The sequence below is a fragment of the Melanotaenia boesemani genome, chromosome 12 (assembly GCF_017639745.1).
Source record: "Melanotaenia boesemani isolate fMelBoe1 chromosome 12, fMelBoe1.pri, whole genome shotgun sequence".
NCBI classification, from domain to species: Eukaryota; Metazoa; Chordata; class Actinopteri; order Atheriniformes; family Melanotaeniidae; genus Melanotaenia; species Melanotaenia boesemani.
Genome location: NC_055693.1, coordinates 5,478,250 through 5,502,502, shown reverse-complemented (window position 1 = coordinate 5,502,502; position 24,253 = coordinate 5,478,250). Strand labels below are relative to the sequence as shown.

Here is a 24,253-nt window from a genome sequence, read left to right as displayed (position 1 = left end):
ACCAAGCTTGCTCAGACTTGCTAGCTGATCATTTCATTGCGTGCAAATTAGCTTGAGTCACATCCAGCAAGTCATCTTGAGTTTTTATCAGAACAGAGTATTATCATAAGAAATAAGCATCACTTCTATCCAGCTGTGGCTGTGCTGTCAGATGACCTTGTTTTAATTATCTTGTCAAAAGCCAACATATCTGAAACTTTGTTGAATGTTGCAATATTACCCACCTAGCTTGTACAGACTTGTTAGCTTATTGCATTGATTCGTGTGCTTATTAGCCAAAACCACATCCAGTAGGTAATCTTGATTTTAATCAGAAGGGGGTTTATCTTGAGAAATTACCATTGGTTCTGTCTAACTGTGGCTATGCTGTCAGATGAGTCACTTTTAGCTATCAAACACGTCTTAAACCTAATCAATTTTCCAAATAAACAGATTTTGTTCTGGAACCTGTCAAATTTTTTAATTGCATTTCTGTGAAGTTTTGAGAAAGCAGGATTACCCTCGATGTGTTCTGTCCAACACTGCATTTCCAAGAAGTTTATCTCTGATGTGAAGTTTGTTATGTTGGTTTTAGAAACAGGGTCAACACCACGGGATGCCTGATATCTGATGAAAAGCAGCTGCCACAAAGCAACTGGGGCAGCTGCAAGTTTATACACTCTTACAAAAACTTGTCTTTGAATGTGAATAAAGAGTTTCTTGTTGTCACATTCTATAACTACAAATAGCAGACATAGCTTTATGTTTCAGTGTCCAATTCAGCTCCCTGAAGACACAAGACAGGAAAATCCTTCATGCAGTTTATGTGAAAATGTTTTCTGAACTGTCAATATTTGCTTTAATCTCTTGCTTCAAATATAGCTTTTTCCAATTCATGTGATTTATGATACAAAAATATACTCTAATATCCTTTATTCTAATTATTTTGGCCATAAAAGATAAATAAATAGTGCATATTTTAAGTGAAATGTATCTTTGACAGCAGAAATAACCCTTGTTCTAATTGGTGGAGCTCAAAGTTTGTTTGCTCTCAGTTACAACCATTCAAACTATTCTCGCAATTATCCCCCACCTTATTTAGGTCTGTAATCAAATACTATTACGGCCCAGCTGTAGACCCTGACACTGGTCTATCTATAGGATAAGAGGAATATTTCAGACATGTGAAGGCTTGTGAGAGGCTCTGGCCTCTTCACTATGTGCTTGTCCATCATCATCAAGACCTCCGCTCTGCCACACCAAATCAAAACATCAGACGACAGCTGGCAACAAACCACTGCCGACACGTTTGCTTGGCTGCACCCTTGAGGAGGTTGTTGCTGTTCAGACAGTGATGGCTTGTAATTTCAGTGTAAGACGAGTGAGACAACCCTGCATCACTTTTATTCAAAAGCAAAAACCTATGTCACTGCCTGCTAGCTGTTTAATCATTTCCTTTTGAAACCAAGATGGAGTTCAATTTGCAGTGTGATTGCCAGGCCACAGAAGCAGGCTAGTCCTGGATTAGGAATTAGACTAGCGGATCTCCATTATCCTGTCTATGATGAGTATTTCAAAGCATATCTGTGTGACCACACAGGGCTACTGGCCATGTCATCTGTAAAAGCTAAAAAATAAAATTCTGTTTCTCCAAAATCTGCAATGTTTTAGAGCGTTAAGCTGTGGTGATGGCTCCAACCCCCTGCAAGGGGTCACCGATTAACGTGCTGTGGCTGTGAGATGGTTAAAACAATAGAACAGCATAAAAATACATTGCTGCTGTGCACTTTCATAAAAAATGGCTCATGTTTAGCAAGATTCTCAGTCTGTTGCAGCATAATCAGCTCATTTATATTAAAGGCAAAGAATTCAAAATATTCTGATACGGGCACCATTATCAGTCATGAGCCAAGCTTTTACCAAACAGATGTAAGATAAAAGTTCAAAAAGCCACCTGGAGGAAAGGCATGCTGAAAAAAAAAATCATACACAGTTACTGGCATAAGTAAATAAGCTACTGCCATATATGTTGCCAGATTAACTGCATATTATTCTGAATTAATATTGTATCATCATTGCATGAGCATGGTAAGGTAAAGTAGTTGTAGTTGAGGGATTACTTACATACTCTGCTATATAGCTGCAAATGTGAGCCACAGTCTAAGTCGCTTTTGTCAATTCATAACTGGGCCAAACAAGCTGCCCTAATCCCACACTGGTTTGTACTTTCACAAATCATTATGGTGTTGCAGAATCAGAGGAGGCATGATGTTAACTCGCTGGAATTGGCTTCTAGTGTGATGCAAAAAAATGTAAATCTGATATATTTCATACCATTTCCCCATAAGTAGCACAGTGTTAGACTTTGTGTCCTGACAGTGTTAAAATATTTACTTGTCACATTGCACTGTGTGCTGAAGAAAAGTTTTAATCTTCAGAAGAGAATAAAACTAAGTTTTTAATTAACGAAAATAAAAGATGTGTGAATTTTCAGTATATTCTGATTACAGTATTAACCTTAAGGCTGCTATCTTATGGGCTGTTGTATTTGATTTGTCAATGGCTGTTCATGTTTCCTCCTGATACAGATTTTAAAAATTGTATCTTAAGTTTTTATTATACGGTGCTTATTCTGATTATTTTGAATTTTGCACAACAAACAAAAAACTAAAACTAACACTAAAACTAATAAAAACTAAACTAAAACTAAGCATTTTTAAAAAGACGAAAACTAATAAAACCTAGAAAATTTGCTCTAAAAACTAATTAAAACTAACTGAATTTGAAAAGAAAAAGTCAAAACGAAACAAAAACTAAAACTAATAAAAAATCCAAAACTATTATAACCTTGGTCAAACAAAATTAAAACATATTTGTATTCCTTTGTTTAGTAGCAGGAATATAAAGTGGAAAAACATTGAATCATTTCTCTTTACCCATGTCTAAAAATGTACTTTTTGTGGTTGGATGACTGCATGTCAGCTACTTCTTGTTGCTGACCTGCAGTAAATTCTCATTCACTGACAGACAATAAACTCACACAGAAGAGCTGAATCATCCTGAGGTTTCAGTGTTTTTGCTGTTCTGTGATGGTTTCTCATAATATAATGGTGGAACAAAACAAATATTTAACAAATATAATTAATGTGTAATCATTGTATAACTTATTTGAGTGGGTTTAAAACAGTATGTCAGGGGGATAAATAACTTACCTCCAAAACATCATTATTAGTTTCAGTTATAGAGAGAATTTCATCATCACCTGCCAGGATGGATGAGTTGGTCACGGTCATGTCAGCACACGTCTGATAAAATATCTGTGGCAGATTTTACATCATGTGACTGATAACCAGAGGAGCAGAAATTAAGAAAGTCTCTACAGCTTTTGTATCTGTATGGTAAAGATACAGGAATGACATGATGCTCTGAGGCCATTTGTTGAATTACTGATACCCTGAAAATATTCCGACTGCCACTAAAAACTTTCCCAAACAAATACAAGAATCAGTACCAGGCAAGAACTACATGAGCATTTTTTGCAGCTGTTTTTAAGTTTAACTCAGGGCTTCACTCTCATTCTGTGGTTTGCTCTTCCCGTAAGCACTGCAGACGCAAGAAGCAGGAAGTGATGAGCTGTTATGCGTGGGCTGCAAGGGTGACTTCTCAAAAATATAACAAATCTCCATTTAACTCTGACAGGTTCAAACCTCCCCTCGCTGTTCTAAAAACACACCCTCCGCCCGAAATCATAAAAAATGTGCTTCTAACGTACTTAACAGAGTAAATACAAGTTACAGCCCGGCTCAGTCTTCAATCTTGGCTGACGAACAAGTCTGGGCTGGCCTGTGATCAAACACAGATGTGCACACAACCCTGGACTGACGTGGCTGTAGACTCACATAGCACTCCCCTGCGTCATCAGTTTCCACCTTCCTGCAGCACACGTCCATGTTGCAACCATTCCTGCAGCATCATCAAAAACCTCAGAATAGATATAAGAAACATATTACAAAAGAAAAGAAGCCTCAGCAGCTCCTGTGAGAGGCTGGAGACAGTTCACAGAGGGTGAAAATATGGTGTTATTGTTTGCCAAGTCTTCACTCAGGTTCCCCTATTCATCTCTAAAGTTTGGTTCTAAATTTTAAGTAGTGATAAACAATTATTCATTTCTAACTGTGATTAATCATGTGATGTAAAAATAATTGTAAAGTAGTTCAGTAACTTTTGCTTTTCAAACACTCAACGAATAAGCTGCTTTTTAACAGTAATATTCCCTTCATACAGCAGCTGCCTTCCTTCTAAACACTGAGGGATCAATATCTAAAAGTGAATTTACAGCCAACAGGTTGGTTTCTCTGCAGGATAACAATCTCAGCACTTCTATATTGTGAGGGAGGAAATGATGTTTCAAGAGAAATATAAATATTATGACCTCAAACCTGTTTTTACAGTTTAAAAGTTCCTCTTAATATTCCTGGTATGAAACACCAGAAAGAGTGACATGTGATCCGTGGTCAGGCAACGGCATGTTTAGCTTAAAAAGCAAATTTCACATAAAATATGTATTGAAAATTAAAACTATTATAGAAGTATGTATTACAAGATTAAATACTGTTAATGACAGGAGTTTGTTGAGAACAAGAAAGTTTTTTTAATCACTTTTTAAAATTTTTTGTGAAACGTCTGGAACAAGTTTCCAGCCAGCATGCGCTTCTTTCCCAGCATAGATGGACACGGAAATCAGAAATCAGGTAATATTAAGCTGCAGAGTGTAACAAAATGAAGGGAACATAATAATGAGCGGAAAGGTTGAATATGATGTGGTTTATGGTTCTTTGGTTCAGTAGTTTTTTGTTTTTTACTGTTCAGGCATGTTTCCTGTTTTATTTTTGTAGTTTCTTGGCTTGTGTGTTTTGTTCTGTTTTCTGCTTCCAGTCATCAGTGCACCTGGTTTGATTTAGCTCATTCACTTCAGCTGTTCGTCATCGGTCCTCTGTGTGTGTGTGTGTGTGTGTGTGTGTGTGTGTGTGTGTGTGTGTGTGTGTGTGTGTGTGTATATATATATATATACACACCTCACTGTCATTTAGTCTCTGCTACATTAAAAAAGTCGACATAACATGACAAAAAGACTAGGAAACATAGCATGAGGACTATGAATGGATTGGCAATCATACCAAATTCAGTCCATGTGCTTTAGTTTTGTTTCTTCAAACTGTTCCTGCACTGGTCTGCCTCCTGCTGCATCTGCATGCATTTCGGTCCACACCTTCCACGCCATGTAACCCTGACAGAATAGTTTTATTCAGTCATGGGCATAGGTGAGGACAGATGGATGTGCTGACCAGGGTGGGATGCATTTTAGCCATCACTGTCTTTTAGAAGAAGCCATGACAAATAAAGGTAATTATTCTGTAAGAATTTCCTATTTATGCAATATTTTCTTAAAATGAAAAAAGGTTCTTGTTTCTGTACTGAATAAAATTTTTATCAAAACACATAAAACAAAAAAAAGGAGCCAAATGCCTTTTTTTTTTAAAAGACTTCATCTCAAAGATGGGAGAAAAAAGTGCTGTGCAAAGTGTAATTTTTTTTCTAATAATCTGTGAAAATATATCTTTAGATTCCAGCTATTCGGTCATTTATGATGGAGAACGTATATCTTTAATGAAACAGTTTCTTTTGAGCCAAAAATGCAGGTTTCCCTTTGGTCTTTGTTACGACATCCTTAATAATGACATAAACATTCCTTAAAAGCTTTTACTGCAAATCTTAGAGTCATAACAAAGAGAAACCACTCACATCTGGTTTGGACTGGCAGTAAATTTACATCCTCCAGCTGGAGACCCCTCCTCTTCTCTCTTTCGCGGTCTCCTGACCCCTCCATAGCCACAACACAAAGGGAGGAGGGGGTTCTCTCTCAATCAGACCTGTAGCTGAATAGTAATGCCTTCCTGGGAAACCTACACTCCAATGTGAACAGACAACAGGTTCTTTGTGCTGTTTTTTTTTTAACCTTTCCCTGGTTTAACCCTTCAGCTCATCCCCCCATGTTATGTCAGGGCTGCAGGGACCACTCCCATTGGCTGACCACCACTATTAATTGAAGACTATCCTCCTTCCCACGTCTCCCCCATTTCTCCTTCCTCAACCTGTAGTGGGCTCAGGCTCAACAGGCAGATGACTTTAGTGTACGCCTGATGAATAGTATTTCAGCCTCTGCTGTTCTCCCCCACCCACCCTTGTTTGGAGAACAAAAGTAGCTCCACCTGTCCCAGTTCATACAATGACAGAACAGGGTGACCTCTTTGCTGGAGATGTTTGTTCAGCAGCTCTGCTGTAATGCAAGCTGCCCTAGATTTAAACAAACCCTAAATCACTCACTGTACACAGTTAGAAAACTGCAGTCCCATCAGGAAAGCCACTGGTTGGATGTTCCAAACTGAAAGTGAGGCAAGTCTAGCTTCAGCCTCTTTCACCAGAATCAAATTTATTTGTCATTAAATATACATAGAACAACATTAGAAAACCTCTGTCTGGTGCAGACAAGATAACAGATTTAAAACTTATTAATATTCAGGTTTTTTTTAAAAAAAGGCTCACCAATATAACAAAGTGCAATATTGACATAGAGATTGTTTTTAGGAAATGTTTGTACAGTATAATAAATTGAAAGGAAAAATATAAGGATTAATTATCTTGAAGAAAAATAGCATTGAGGGTGTGGAGACAGCATCTCAGGTGAAATAAAGGGGGTTTCAGTGAGCTAATAACATCTACATGGTTACTTTAGTGCAGTTAAACCCAAATAAGAATATATTTAAAGGTGTCCGTCCATTGTTGTTGTTCCATATAACATTGATATGAATCATTATAGCAACCTGACAAATGTCAGAAAACTGTGACTCTGTAATAATATGAATATTAAACTCCACTCCATGCACTATCCAGGTTTGCACAAACTGTAAATGTCATGTTCGCATGTGACTCCTTTCATCACTTTTACATGCCTGTCCGAAGGAAGGGTGAGAAACTTTAATGGAAAAGTGACAAATGTGTGAATGACTGAATGCCTTCGCTTCACCTTAACAGACTAATGGAGACATCAGCATTCATATCTCTGTTGTGGTTTGGTTTCACGCTCCATATTTTAGCACGTTATCATGCTTAAGTAGAAAAAAGGAGGTCAACATACCTGCTAAACATTAGCATCTTAGCACCGTTACTTGGTCCATTTTTAGATAATTGGCAAAGAAATTGAGTCAACTTTTCAGCTGTGGCTTCGAATGTGAATCAGATATGTTTAAAGCGTAGCTTCAAAGGAAGGTGAGAATATATAAAAACAGGGACAAACATGAGGGGGGTCGCTAAACAACATTATCTCGACAAAGTTGTACTTAGGAAAAACTGGGATTATTCTTAAGGATTATTTTCAGAGAGACATTTTTTAATTCTTTCATGAAAGTTTGAACTACAGTAGTAGTATGTTTCTATTCTTGAGGTGGAAGCTGTTATTTGTTTATGCTGCACCGCAGCGTTTCCCTTTCTTAACCCTTAAAATTCCACTAGATTGCCTGTGCCTCTTAGCGCTGTCGCTTTTATTGTCAATAATTTCTCAGGAATGGTAGTTTGTAACTCTTTAGGGTGAATGTTATGATGGAAGTTTTTCAGGAATTTATCCAGTAGGTTTATGATCTAGCTGCAAATGGAGCTTTATTTGCAGGCTCAATATCAGGTATCACCAAAGCAGGGCCTCTTGGGCCAGTGTCCTGCAAGTTTTAGAAGTTACCCTGCTGCAACGCACCTGACTCAAGTTAATGGGTCATTAAAATGCTTGTGCATCTAAAAACCTGCATGCTCATTAATTGAATACTTTAGGGAGTAAAATCTTTTCTCTGCTGTTGTAATTTGACAGTGTTATACCTGTACTTGCGTCTACAGTATTTTTAAAACATTTTAGATTCTTATAATCCCTTAAAACATGTTTTGGAAAAAATAAAAAAAAGTACAGCATCAGTCACAATAATGCAAATATTGTCGAGACTAAATACAAGTTTTTCTTGTGGCAAAGATTCAAGCCAGTACATTAAAGCTGTTAGGGTGAGCGTGCATGTCAGACAGGGAGGCTTTGAAGGGACGTCTCCATGTTAAAGCTTCTCGTATTTTATTACTGTCCTCCTCCATCACTTCAGGTTATATTTAGCGCATACAGAATTTGCCCATTTGGGTCATTGCTGTCTCGGATGCTTCTGAAGGCTTTTCACTCTCAGGCTGCAGGCATCACGCAAAAGGTTATAGGTTTTTCAAAACACTCTTCCATTTAGCTGATGGGCCACCAGAGCATTACATAAATGCACTATCCTTCTAAATGGAGTGCATTATTCTTCAAAGTGAACAGCAATAGTAAAGAAAAAACTTGAACTATGTCTGTTTTTACTCACATTTATACAAAAATATTGACTTTAGATAAAGAAAAAGAGCTGTGCAAACCTTGATCAAAGATTAGGATCCAAATCATGTTTAAAAAAGAAAGTGATGCACATTTTGAATGGTTAGATTTTGAACTTTGAAAAAGACCAGCAGATTTTATAAACTGGCCCTAACTGACTGCAAGTAAACAAGAAGCAGGGATTGATGCTAAATCTTTTGGATAAACGTCCCTTCTTTACCCAATATTTGGGTTAGTTTACTCATTGGAAATAGCTTGAAATGGTACACAAGCCAGCCAGGCAAGTCACCAGCCCATCACAGGGCTGAAAACACCTAAATACAGCATATCAGCACAAACACTTCATACCAACTGTCAAGCATGGTGGTGGAGGGATGATGATCTGGGCTTCTTTTGCAGCCACAGGATTTGAAGACCTTGCATGCATTGAATAAACATGAACTCCTCTGTACACCAAAGTAGCTACTCTAGAGTCAAATCTGTCTGACAACAGGATTCTGCCTTCCCCGCCTTTAAATGGAGCTCGTAATGGGGGAAGCTTTGTAAGCTAGATGCTTGGTGAATACATTTGGTGCAAGATTGGATGACTTTACAGTCTGACCCAAAATAATCTAATAAATCAGTAACAATTGAACTTCCTGCAAAGGCCTACAGTTTAGCCATCTAGTGACTGAATGCTATAATGTAATCAAGTGCAAAATGTATAATGAAAAGATTGGAATCCTAATTTCTCACTAATACACAAAGAAATACGATGAAAAAAGAATGATTGTGGTTTAAGCCATTCCTGAAAACCAAACAGTGAGTTACAACATGTGAAATTAAAGTTTTCTGAAAACACTGAATTGATTCGTGCTGACCATGTTCATGTGAAAAGTCCAAATACAGATTCCCTTCATGTGGCGTTCAAAGACACTAATACTTTCTTCATCCCAGAATTTGTTAGCGATTCTACTGGAATCCGAGCCACATGGTTTTTAGAGGGTCTGTGACTGTACAAGATGAGAGGAATATCTGCATATACGCCACAAAAAGTTAGGAACAATCAGTTTTTTGTATAAAGTCAGAATGGACTTAAAATGCACTGTTCTTACTAAACAACATGCTGCTGTCTAACAAGGTGATTCTCCACTAAAAAACAGTCTGAACCACAAATCGATCACTAAATGTTCTGCTTTATTGGTAAACAAGCAATACTTTTATAACGTTTTCCTAGTTACACGTTGAGTACTCAAAGTGCTTTTGCATTACATGTCACACTCACCCATTCACACACACACTCATTTAGCACTTCTATTATTATATAGTAAGTACTTTCTACTAGCACACACATCCATACCCCCAAAGGCACATCGGGAGGCATTGTGGGGTTCTTGTCCAAGATGTTGTCACTTAGTACAAGTTCATTCAAAAGCCAAGATGTGCAAATATTCAGTAATTCAAGGAAAAAAACCATTTAAACTTTGGGGAAACAGTAATGTGCCCTCACCTCCTTCAAATGTTAATCCAAAGCACAGATAATATCTTCCTTTAAAACGTGTGTTTATAAAGCAGCAGGCCATATAATATGACATGCCGCCTGCAGCTCCTCATGTGATAATCCACAACGGAGTGTAACTGAGACTTTAAATCTGGAATATTAATCCACATAATAAAGATTATTAATCAGCATAATAGGGAATACACTAAATATTTAACATTTTATGAATATCAGAGACCCCCAATTCAGTTCCTCATTATCTCACTCCAAAAATGTTTCTATTATTTAAAGAAAACAATAAGGATGACTGTCAATAAGCTTAACAAGGCATCTTATCTCAGTTATCTGTAAAACCTTTATGGAATGATTGAACGCTTACTGAATATTAAGTGCGTGCTTTGTTGGATGTGAAAGAGAAGCAGTCCTCTGAGTGCAAGCAGTAAAGATCAGTTACAATAATCAGATTAGGAGCTGATTAAAGCAGTAAAATGGAAGAGAGAGGAACTTGGGGATTTGTTCTTCTTACAACATGACAAGTCTTCATTTTAATGTTTTATGCCAACCCCCTCCGAACCCTGCGTTTTCAAATCGGCTTATGGTTGGGGGGTAAACAAGCTTTTTGTATGCAAGCATGGCTTGGAAGAGATTCCTTCTGAAATGATTCATGAAGAGCGTCTCATTCTATAATTTAGGGGTTCTGAGTTGTGAATAAGTTCCTGCTGTGAAACCAGAGGAGCCAGATTGTCAACTCTTCTTAAAACCCCCAGCATGCAAGCTCTTAATCCACCAACAGCAGTGTTGGTGTCCTCCAAAATCCACCATGAAATTATACTTACAATATGTCTTTGTTATCTGACAAAAACTAGTCTTTCAGCAAAAAAAAAGACCCCAAAAACTAATACATCTAAAATATATTTAAACCCCAAATCTTACTAAAGTCACTTGTGTCTAAACTGAACAGCCATTTCATACAGTCTAGTCAATAATACCCCAGATTGGAGATGTGTTTTGGGACTAATCTCGGCTACTTTTCCCACCTGTGGCTCAGTTACAACACTAGCAAGAACTGGTCTGGGCAGATTACAGGTCATGAGACAATATGTACTCATAACAATTCAGATCATAACCTAAACTGCTTTTAAATACACATTGAATGAATGAATGAATGAATGAATGAATGAATGAATGAATGAATGAATGAATCCTAAAGTGAATTAATCTGAAAATGCCAGAATTTTATTTCTGTGTTTACAATCCAAACCCATCTTTGTTGAACCAGTGATGCCATTGTTCCATCTCTACCTTAACCTTCATGCACAAACACACCAACACGTTTCTGTTCGTGCTCCAAGTCTTCTTCTCTGGTTTCGGTGCATTTCTGTGCAACATTACAGCACCACCTATAAGCCAGACACTGGTTTTACAAGAAGAACAATTTCTTAAAATGATTCCATCATTACAGAAAGCATAAAAAAGGGGTGGTGTGTGTGTGTGTGTGTGTGTGTGTGTGTGTGTGTGTGTGTGTGTGTGTGTGTGTGTGTGTGTGTGTGTGTGTGTGTGTGTGTGTGTGTGTGTGTGTGTGTGTGTTTGTAGCCCTTTCCCACTAGTACCAACTTAGCTTTGCCTGTAGATAAAAAAATAAAATTTTGGACTTTCCTGCAAAGAACATTAATAACTCAAGTTTTATTTCATATTTCAGTTTGATCTTTATTTGCATTATATCATGTATCCAGGGAAGACATCTGCTTTCATTGTGATCAGACTCTACCCAAATAGTATTGACTTTTGCTGTTTTTTTGTTGATTCTTATCTCATCTTTGGACTGCTGGTCCAAAAAAAGTTCCAATAATGATGCAAAATGTATTTATTTTGCTGGTCATAACCACAATATAAATCACTGCCAGTTTTTAATCTTTCTCATGCGTTTGGTCATTGGTCACATGTGGCCTGAATGACATCATGCCTTTCACTGTCCCAGCAGACTCCCTGGAGGATGTGTGTGGTTTCAGGTTCCCTGTCAATATTTCTGCAACTGTGGTCACAGGTTCAGGATCACTTCTATGAATCAAACATTAGTCTACAGTGGCTTTGAGTGGCAGATAACCCACACACACACGCGGGCGCACACACACACACACACACACACACACACACACACACACACACAAACAGGTTAGAGAAAAAAACAAATTGTGAAGGACCAGACTTATCCAACATGGATTTTTTATTCTTTGCTTTATAAGTAAACATGAGCTGCCACCTGAACCGAGACTTACTAAAGGTGTTTCTTTCACACTGCATTACACAGTAGGTTAAAATGAAGTCTGAAAGCTTGAGGTTCTCGTCGCTATAACAATATAAAGCTGCAGTAGAAGTCTGTTTGAGTAACTTAATTTTCCTCTGAGAACTGAATTACCAGCAGCGAGCAGGCACTTCACACTGAACCCAACAGCCGGCATTCCCATTTCTTAACCTAATACGCTTTTAACAGGCATATCAAATCACCATTTCAAGTAATCCATATGTTCTGCTGCCAAAGGCCTGTGACCGTTTTACTACCTAGAATGTAAGTCTGCTGTTGCTGCTTTCTGCCAACTCTTCACACATTTCTGGCAGCCAAAACTTCAAGTACAAACGATGATTATGCAATTTAAAAAAGTCACCTGTCATTCCCGAAAACAAACCTGGAGGGCTCTTTATAGATGAATCAGTGCCAGAGTTGCATAAAGTTGGCTTAGGTTTGTCTATTGTGTAAGATTTGACTTTTGTAATTTCCTAGAAGAGCATCAGAAAAAGGTTGAATCCCAATTCGTTCTTTTGACTTCATCACTTGGTCCTTCATTTTACAGGAAAAAGGTGGACCTCTTCTCATGAGGATGTGGGAGTAGTGGTATTTTTTTGCCTTTGACCTGTGGCATTTTGGACCTTGAGCTCCAAATAGGAAAGTGGTAACAACTCTACCTATACAAATGTCCTAAATCCTACCAACCCTAAAAGTATGAATGAAAAATAAATGGATGGGACCAAGAGGCAAGGCCAAATGGAAAAACTAGGAATGAGTCTAACCATTATACCACTGTGGATCATTTGTCTAGATTAGTTGGTTATTTTTTAAAGTGGTTTTGATTACTCTGCATTTTGTCTCCACTTTGAGGTCAGCTGTTTGAATGCATGAATGCTACTTTTCTAATACCCTGTAATTTGGTGTTTTTCCAATTAAAATGCCATTCCTTACACAAAGTGTCCATGTTCTGGTTTCAAATTGTAAAACTGATCCAGTCATGATTAAAGTATGATATAGTCACATGACACTTTTTGAAACTGGCCTTTTTTTTATACCCTGCAACACATCTGTTGAACTGGAAGTGGATTTTATCTCATTTGCTTTCCCCATGGTTCATTTCTTTATGTCTAACAATGATATTAAAAGACCATTCAGCATGTAGCAACTGCATGTGTGTCATGAGGGCATCCATTACGGGGATTTGTATTACAACAAAAATATCACCAATCACTATGTTTTTAAATCCTGACCAGTTAAGAGACCTCTGTGGAACATTAGCAAGAAACGTATCATAAACATGTTTGCTTTGCTGCTCTGCTGGAATCATTTAGGCTTGGTCCACACGGCGATGAAGGCGGTTCAGGTGTGAAACCGGTGGTAAAAACTAGGAGAAAGGCTTCACCATCTCCACGAAACCACTGTAGTACATATTAGAAGGCTGGTGGGGGCACTAAAGAGTAACACGTCAAAGCTAGAACAAGACGTGGGCATGTGCAGATAAAGGCTCACTGTGTCTTGCACGAAGTTCACTTGAAAGAAGAGAAGATGGCTAAGGATTCACTGTGAGGCAGAAGAGAAACATTTGTTTGGACTGATAAAGAAGTTTAGCTACTTCTTCGAGTAATGCTGGACTACAAAGCAAAAACAAATGAAGAAGGCGTGGATTGGGAATCGCCCCGTGTTTGCCACACTGACGTCATATCCTCCAGTTGTGTGGCTACGTTGTTCTCACATAACACAGACGGTAGAGGTTTTCATTTTGTTTTCATAAGAAACCTTCCATCCACTTTCTCTTTTTCATCTCAGTTTTCATTAAACAAGTGGGGTACAGAAACTTTCTAAACATGCTGCACTGACAGTTCTGAGGATCACAAAAACAAGGAAAACTGTCACTGATACAATTCATTTAATTTCTTCTTTATTGTACAAATGACCATCAAAGCTGGATTTATACTCGCATGGCATCTGTGTATGGTAGGGTTGTCGCTGCTGATGTCAGTGAAATGTGCTCTCGCACCCGAGCGTATGGTCACACCTTTGTGTTGCAGTTTTTCTTCCGAGGTAACCACACAAATTCAATGAGAAGCTCCAGAAATCCGCAAACGCGTAATCACAAACTGACCAATCACAAGGGAGTACTTCTGCATACTTCTGGGTGCACTACAGGTGTGGAAGGCGTGCGTGTTGAGCCGCCACGGCGCATACGGCGGTGACACCGCAATCTTACCAGACGCTGCAGGAGTATAAATCTTTTAGCCGTCATATCCTAAATTTAGTTTTCAGATCATTCATCATCTGTTTGAAAAGACCTGAATATGTTAACTTTAGTTCTGCAAGACATCAGATTTACAGTGTTAAAAGTGGCATTGTACCCCAAAACAAATCACTCATATTGGTTGACGAAGAACCCCGCCACAATCCATAAACAGTATGCAAAAGAAATCACTGACACTAGCATCAGTATAATACAGGACTCTGCTTAAGCTCTCCATGTTCCATGAACCATAATCATAGACAAAATAAGAAGTCACATTCATGCAAATAAACATAATCCAGTTTGTGTCCTTCATGCATGGATAAGTAGTCTCTCTATACTGGTATTTTATTATCATCCATCTAAATCCAGTTAGCCTCATAGGTTACAGACAGCTAAGCTCAACATGTACAATTACTGAAAAATTTTACCACTAAACATTCACTTTTTTATTGTTTCTACACTAATAATAATAATAATAATAACAATAATAATAATTGTTTATTTTATTTTATTATTATTTTTTATTATCAAGAATAACAATTTTCTAATAGTCTGAAAGATCCAATTTTCATCTTGCATTAGACACCTGGAGTCTTGGTTTAAATCTCTAGACCACTTCTTTACCAGAGCCTGCAGAACCTGGTTTACATCCACTATATTCCCACCGTTTCCCCAGAGAACAAGAATTATTTTACCTACAAGAAAAACCAGACTACTGTGCAGCTTGAAGCAGCAGGATTAGCAGAAAAACATGGAATCACTCAGCAGGACAAAACTAAAGATAGTAAAATACAACTTCACCCACTGCTGTGAGGCAGAGTCTGGATGAAGCTCACCCTTGCATGACCCGTTTAATACATCTGTGCTTCAAAGGACCAAGGAGGTTTTCTCACAGAGTTAGTGCTCTAACCCTGCTTGTATTTCCCTTTTTAAAACCTCCTCATTAATTGGCTTGCTGGGATTAGTGTGTGTGATATCAGTGTCAATGAGTTCAGAGAGCTATCAGCTGCTCATGTTTTTAAATTCATAATTAGAGTCACCAAAGAGACCCAGAGATAAGACAAAAATGTTTCAGAGTATTCTGAAAACACTCAAGTTCAGGACTTTAAAACATCAGAAAGACACCCAACTTGTCTTTTTACATATATGATGATAGGTTAGCTTTTATATGTGTATTTATGACGTGTTTTATAATGTTTTATGTATTCTGTGTTCGGCTCAGATGTGAGACACTTTTCCCCTCCAGAACGTAAATTTAAGGAGCATTTGAAAGATGAAATATCTATTTAAAACACAAAAAGAGACAAACATGCCTCCTTTTTCATGATGTTTCTACAAGAAGAGGCTAAACAGTCACTTAAGATCTTCATTTCTCCTGCTGGGCATGTTCATCCTCTGAGACTAAGAGTGGAATAAAGTTTAAAAACTTGCCATGTCTTGACTAAAATCTGAGTTTTTTGTTTTATTATTATTTTTAGATTGATTCTCTAGAGATCATGACCGCATGTTTTAAGTTAATGTTTGCAGACAAACCTTTGCTATACAAATAAAACAATTCCATATATGCGTATTCCTTCTGTCGGTATCAAAGCCATCTTCAGGTTTAAAATGACATCCAGTGACACAAACTCTCCAAGGTTACATCTCAGTGTTTTCAGATATGATGTTCCACCATAAAGACTCCCAACATTTTGCCATGTGTGACTGCACACAGGGGTTGGCTGGCAGCCAAACAAGTGGCTCCCTATGGATGTGAGAGGGGGCGGAGCTTAACATTCCTATAATCCTGAAAACAACCACAGACAGCTGGACGTGGACCAGCTGACTGGTTGCCATGGCAGCGCCTTTCTTTGCTTTCATCCTAAAGAACAATTGATGGTGACCGACTCTGTGGCCCTTTAATCCACCTCTCCTCTGGCAAGCAGCAGAGTCACGATCTGACCTCAGATCTTTGTTTAGGCTGTTTGAGCCAACGCTGACGGCCACAGTTAAGTCTCATTAGAGTCCTGGATAATATTTCTTAGTTACACTGACTTGGCAGTCTGAAACCTTGCCAGATGATGTATTTTCTTTTATTTATCACAAGCAAAGTTGATAAAAGAAAATAATTAAACTTCAGACTGAATTATTTGATAATGTTGATAGAAGATTTATACACACAAACTTTAATCAGTGACCTCGTAGAAATTAGTACACTGTACTGAAGGGGAAAGACTTTCAGTTTAAAAAGAAACAAAAGCAAATTAACCTAAATGTGTCTTAATGGAACAAATTTTTAATGAGGCATGTCTGGGTGTGAGGAAATTGTTTTAGTGCAAAATGAATCAAAACAAAGATTGGCTAATGGAGCTGCTGGAAGATTTATGGGCACAGTATGTTTATAATGTTGCCAGCAGATCATGGAAAATAAACAAGAGTTCTTTTTGCATCTAAGGAGAAATACTCACTTCACCATTAGATCCAGTTTTATAATCTACCATGTCGAGAAGACTGAGTAAAACAAACATGTTAGGAGATATTCCATGAAGTTTGTGAGACAGATTGAGTTCTGTTTTTGGTTTAGTTTACATTTTAAAAAGGACTATGGAGGAAGCCTAAAAGCAAAGATTCCACAAGAACGGGGGAGGGTTTAAAACAGTGTGGTTCATGGGTAATGTGGTCTGTATGCAATGGAACATGTGACTCCAACTGAGTGCAAGAGCTCTTTCTCCACAAAGCTGAAAGCAATCGCATCCTCTTCGCTGGGGTAACATTCAGTTTATGATAATGACTATGAGCCAAGCAGCACACAGACATACACACACACACACACATACACGCTGTGGAAATGCAGCAAGATTAATCCCACCTTCTCCAAGGAATCTCCTTCCCATCGAGAGGCGATAATGACTTCTTGATACCATCGTTGAGGTGTGAAGCTCAGAGTCACATGTCTGAAAGGCTTAATCGTGCCATACCCCTCTTTTCACATGTAAGACGTTACCATGGCAACAGCCAAAATTGTCAGCATAAAGACAATGACTTAAATGAGATTAGGGAAACAGATCCAGAGCGAAGCAACCAGTGAGCACGTGAAGATGAAAGACATGTTTTTTCCTAAACGTGTTTGGACTGAAGGTGCTGCCGTAAATGAGAACCTTCTCGTCATGTGTAACTCAGCCAAGGCTTGTGTACACACCCCCGACAAGCATCTTCGACTCCATTTGCACCTCAGCAGGGTGCATCAGCTGTTCACAATATTACACCTTTAAAATAATAATTTAAATAAAGGGACCAGAAATCGTTTCCTTGATATTGAAACCAATAAATGTCCAACTGAATCAAAAGAATCATTGCAAGTAATCATTTGATCAACTACTACAAACACCCCAGCCAGCCCTTACACAATCACTAAATAAAAAGTTTATCTATTTATTTATTTACACAAATGAAAACGTTGCAACCAACATTCAGTTGTGCACCAGCCGGATTAATTTATTTTCATGAAGTTGCAGGTAGTAATCACTCCAGATCCACTTAGCAGTGATGTAAGCATGCCACTCAGACCTGCCAATTTCAGTTCTCTGCATTTAAGCTTCAACAGAAGGAGCATGTTTACTTTTAGATTTCATTGATAAACACTGACCGTCTTAAGTGGGTCAACTGTAGCCTTTAAAATGACGGCATGTCTCTGTCATTCCTCTATAATCTGTTGCCAACAGGCTGCACGCAGGCTGTGTAGTGAAAAAAAATTTCAAATATATCTGCTTTTAGCTAGCTTTGTCAACACAACACTCCAGCCTTGCTTTTTAACATATTCTGACCAAGGTATTTGTTATTCACTAATCACTTATTTATCCTGCATCTATATTATATTTATGTCCAAATTAGACACTGAGGTTTTCCAGAGCTAAAGGTTTTACTCTTCCTCCTTAGACTCTAAAAACAAAAGTCTGAGCAAACCCGTGTAATTGCTGTTGGAGCCACCTCATGAAGGAGAACAACAAGAGTTAAAAGGGGCCGAAAATTCAGTTTTAGACATTTATGGGGAATATTCCAGTAAATAAAGACAACAGTGACTAATGGGCTGATGTGTCATTGTTGAAGGACACAGTTTTACCTCAACCAAGTAAGACTAACCAGAACCTTAACCACAGCTGGGACAGACTAGAACATAAACGTGGAGTTTTTTTTTTTTTTTTTTCTTTTTTCGGAGGAGTCGTTGTTTTAGTCTGTTTGGTTAGCAGTTAAATCCACAGATTCACATAGACAACTCAGTCACTGTGAGACTAAACAGAGACAGTTGTTTCCATATGTCTGCAGCTGACTGGTTTGTTTCCAACAAACATCATAAAACACAGCTTTTAATGTCTTTGCCTCCACCTGTGAGCAAATCAGTTTGTCACACTGGTATAAAAAACAGGGATTTTTTTCCACTTCTATGCTTTTGAAGTTCCCTGGAGAAAAAGCCTTCAAGATTAAATAAAGCAGGGATCCAAGTGAGCTTTGAGCTTTGGAAGGTCACAGGTCTGAGAAGTCTGTTTGTCAGGTCTGTTTCCCTTGTGATTTAGCAAGGAATCTGCTTTATAAAGAAATTAGGTAAATAAAAATAAATACATTTGAAGTAGAGGCCTGCTGTTTTTTTTAAACTCCTTAATTGTTTCAGTTAATTCACTCTTTTTAGATTTCACTCTGATCCTTAACTGAAGAGCTCCACCTTTTAAGAAAGTGCTAACAAATCTTGTCAAAAGAAAGCTCAGATGTTTTCTAGAATTTACAGTGAACACAAACTCATAGTAGCCAGATAGATCAAACCAATATTCTCAAAATTCAGTTAAAATTACCATATCTGAAAGGAGTTTTAGCTTCCTGTCTGGTATGAAGTTTTGCAAAATGACTCACCTGACCCACATTTTAACAAAGCTTAAACATTTCTTACAGACAGATGTATGACACACTGGCCTTTGGGCATACAAATATTGAAATCAATATCATGACTTTTTATAAATATTTGAATCACAGTAGAGTCCTTAGTTCAAAAACCAAAATTGGGTCAGCATTTCATATGGCATGATTGTTTCTGCTAGATTATTTCTCAATTCTTGTAGATTCCTTTGGAGACCTTGATCAGAAGTTTGTATGAAGTTAATTACTCTAAACTAACAAATTTAACAAGGGCAACTAACTTAGTTAAGGATAAAAACAATAGCAAAATGTGACTAAAGAACAAAGGAAATGCAGGCCATCGCTGTATTGTCCCATATTTAAGAAATTAGCCATTTAAAAAAAAAAAAAAAGTTTAAAATATCAACTGAATTGAAGTTCATCAAGAATTAATAAAAAAAAAAGAGTCAAATCAAAAGTTGATGCAAATTCATTGGTGAACAACAAACAGTATTAAGTTTGGTGTACAACAAGGTGAAGTGACATGATGGATGAAAGGATAAGGTTGGGGTCTAAACCATGTGGGCTTGGAGGACACAGATATCTGCTGAGGCTCTGTGAGGAGCTGGGGGAGGTGGGATGAGTGACACACTAGTCTAAATGAAGAATAAATGCAGAAGTGATTTTTAAAAAGAGGAAAGAAAATAAACTAAAAGTAATAGAAGAAGCAGGAAGACCGTGTGACCAGTTCAGCAACGTCATGGTTAATGTGGAAGGTTTGACAGTGTTGGGAAAAAGGGGGAAGAAGTGTTGTGAAAGAAAAACCCATATGACAAGAAAGAGAACAATCAAAATAGATAAGATTTTCCTTGATGAACTTTTGCCAATGCTTCATTTTTTTTTTTTTTTTGGATGTTTTACATTGTGTACTTTAGTTGACATGGACCATTATTTCTTGCAGCCTCAGACCAGCTGTGGAGGTTGGGCATGCTACTGCTAGCTGGCTAGCTAGCTACCTTACAAGCTAGCAGTTGTGAAATTTCCCAGCTTATTGTTGTAATTTGTTCATTTGAGCAAATGTTCATCCTTAGGCATCTTAAACATGGTGCATTAATGCAGTTCACTTTTAAAATATTTGTATACTAGCAACAAAAATGGGGTGATTTTGCCATTTTTTATATTCAAAGCTAATTACTGTCTGTGGGTGAATACTTGAAATAAATGTCATTGTTGTCACCAAAAACAGCAAACTTAAACTGTGACTCACATCAGATTTGGTGTTTGTTGAAGCTACACATAACTAAATATTCCAGATTTAATTACTTCCATATTCAAATAATCCATGAAAAGGCAGTTCTTCAGTAGAAACTTGAGGGTGAATAAGATGAAGTGGTCATATACTGAAGAAGGTAATGACAAACAGGTGTGTGGATAGATGAGTGTAATTACCAACTCAAAACAGGTGTGGAGCAGACAAATGCAAGAAGAAGAAGCCTAAATTTAATATAATAATAATAATAAAAAAAAACTAAAAAAAAACTACAAAGCCTCAGAAAACATCAGCTGGGCCTTAAATAAGCAGAAAATTAGAGTTTTGAGAGTAACTGCCCCACAAGGTTTCCCTGCCTTCAATTATTTGTCTATAGGTCATTAGAAGGCTTCTGGTCAAATATTCCATTTTGTTTAGGAACTTTCCTTCCTGAGTGAAACAATCCAGAGTGTAAAAAAACTGCATTATAGATAAGAAAAAAATCTGTACAGACCAAAAACTATATAAAAAAGTCTGTAAAAAAATTCTATATAGAAATCTGTGTAAAAAAACATATATACAGAATGAATTTACATCATTGCACAAGTAATGATATTGCACATCTGTGTACGTTATTAGCTTTCTGTTGTGGCTGTGTGTTCTACTGGGAGCAGTGCAGATTGTAGAGTCTGACAGCAGCAGGAAAGAAGGACCTGTGGTATCTCCCCTTTACACACCGCGGGTGAAGCAGTCTGTCACTGAAGGAGCTGCTCGGTGTTGTTAAAAAGTCTTGCATGGGGTCGGACATTTTCTCCATCAGAGATGAAAGCTTAGCCAACATTCTCCTCTCTGTCATCACCTCCACCGAATAGAGGGGGCATCCCAGGACAGAGCTGGCCTTCTTAACCAGTTTGTTCAGTCTCTTCCTGTCAGCAGTCAAGATGCTGCTGCCCCCAGAAGACCACACCATAATAGATGGCTGATGCCACCACAGAATCAAAAAAGGATCTCAGCAGTGTCCCCTGCACTCCAAAAGACCTGAGTCACCTTTGGAAATACAGCCTACTCTGTCCTTCTTGTACAGTACGTTAGTGTTTTCTGACCAGTCCAGTTTGTTGTTTAGGTGAACACCCAGGTACTTATAAGATGTCACCCCCTCGATGTCCATTCCCTGGATGTTCATTGCTTCCAGAAGAGAGTGTTCACACTGGCGGAAATCCACCACCAGATCTTAGGTTTTCCATGCATTGATCTGGAGGTGGTACTGCTGGCATAAGGGGTGCTCAAAATCTCCCATCATGAAGGAAAGAAGCTTCAGCGGTTCCTTTCTGCTTCTGTTGTTATCGCTCCTAAAGTCTGCTGCATGATTTATAAAATATTATACAGTTTATTTTCTCCACAATTGAGCCAATGCATTGTATAGTACAATTCAAAAAATACACCTTAAACAGAAATACACTTTCTATCAGGGGCATCATGTTATGGAATAGTTTCCCACCTATAAAGCCATTTATGCATGACGCAGAGACGGTAACGCAGACTGACAGACAATTTCGTCCGTCTTCTGCATTGGTTACAAGCGTAATTTGGTCAGTTTTCATGGAGCTTAGCTATCTGTTGCTTGACACAGAAAACAGAGCAAAACCACCGGAAATCACGGGGGCAGTGTTGAGCAGAATAGCTGACATGCAACCAGGGAAAGAAACAAACCAAAGAAGAAAAAGAGACTCAGGAAGGGAAAACAAAAGCAGAAGAAAGTAGAACAACTGTAGAAATTCCCAGAGCTTTTGAAGAACAATCATAAACGAATGTTTACGGCGTGTTGACCAGTTGGAAACAACTTTACAGCGATGCATTACTGCTGCCAAACGCTGTTTGAAACTGATGTCAGCTCGCAGGAGTGAACTTTGAACTTAGCACTGCCCAATGGTAGAGGAATTGACTTAACAACCATGGCGACACAAAACACACATGGAAGTATGAGGATGGCGACACATGATAACGTTTGAAAGGGATGTCAGTATTTATGTACATACTGGAGCAAAAATGAGCCTTTAGTCAGAGAAAGTTCCAGCCTCTTGATTTAAGAGAAATTGGAAAACCTTTTTTAGGTCCATTCTGGTGTGTAATCATGTGTAATCTGTAACTGTATAAGTAACGTACTATAATTTGTAATTTATCATTTTAATTGCTTATTTTATTGCATGGTATAATGCAATTTGTAACAGAATGTGCAACAATGCAGATCTAATTTACATGCTGCATTTAGGTTGTGCTTTTTCTAAGATTATTGTCTCTCTTGTTGTGTTTGTTTATCGTTCAGCTAAAAAGAGGAATCTAGCAGTTTATGGGTCATGCCAGCACATATTTACCACAAAGTATTGCTTTTGGACGCTTTAGCAAAAGTAAGCAAAATTTAGCGGTTTCATGCCAATCAAAGCCATGTCACTCTCACCTGAACCTGAACAATGAGAAATGTTGATAACAGCCATATTTTTTAACTTTATTTCATATAGCTTTTCATGTAATAAGGTAATGAGGTTTGCTAGTGACACATCTGTAAAATCTGTTAGTCATCAGACAGCCATGCAGATATAAAGTGAGAGTGAAACAGCAAAAGGTAGCAGATGTCTTCATTAAATCATTGGTCCCAGGTCTGATCATTGAGGGGCCATGAATGTGATGAGAGAAATTATGAACAGGTTCTGAGATACAAATCAAAGCAGGACCCTTCTCTAACAAAGTAGTTGACAGTTGGTAGAAAGGATTTATGATTCAGGTCTAGAAATGTTTTGCGGGGCCAGGCAGGGGTACTGGGGCCAAAATGAGATCATTTTTTATGTCTAGATTTTAAGAAATATTGAACTGATAATTACAACTAATAAGTAATTTAATGTTAAAAAGTGAAGTAAAACTTGTAAAAGAAAAAGCCAATGATATATATCACACACATTTATTATTATTATTGTTATTATTATTATTATTATTATTATTATTATTATTATGATTATGATTATTATTATTATTGTTATTATTATTATTATTATTATTATTATTATTATTATTATTATTATTATACACTTTTGAAAAGTTTGCTACACCACTGCCCTTGAGGACAAGCTAAAAAGACCCATTTAATTTAAAATGTTTGTGTAAGAGTAGGAAAACAACCTGCAAGGCAATGGTCCTCTGGGACCGGATCTGGACAACCCTGCATTGATGTAAAAGCTTAAGAGAATTATATTTGAACAAACGTCTTGGCAATCCATTTAATAATTTGTCACTTCTGGCATGACTGGAAACAAAGCACATTCTATTACAGTAAAGACCATTATATTACAAATCCCCTACTGGGATTCAGTAGTTTAAACCCTGTGAAGGATATTTAAGGTTACTGAAACCTATTTATTGGTTCAGGCTTTTTATAGTAGTGCTACAAAGAGGTTTCTAGTTGATACCATCTGCACTAACGCTACAAATTTTGTCCAAAGCTTATGAAAACATTGTGTTAAGTCAATATCTTGACTTACAATTAAATCAATTTCTCTGCTGACTTTTTATTTTCTTACATGGTTTCTTGGATGTTTTTTCATTCTTTTAATCCCTTGTTGAATAAAAGCCACATGTTTCATTTGTTCTGTTGTAACCAAACATGGAATTAAATATGTTGTTCAAGTTAATTTTCCGACTTG

At 37.6% G+C, this 24,253-nt stretch overlaps 1 long non-coding RNA gene across 1 annotated transcript; it reads left to right on the top strand.

Moving 5' to 3' along the window:
- Positions 1-5,548: 5,548 nt before the first annotated feature.
- Positions 5,549-23,288, top strand: LOC121650244. Its single transcript, XR_006012227.1, has 3 exons — positions 5,549-5,560; positions 14,545-14,552; positions 23,216-23,288. It is a non-coding gene; the product is annotated as an uncharacterized LOC121650244 (long non-coding RNA).
- Positions 23,289-24,253: the final 965 nt, after the last annotated feature.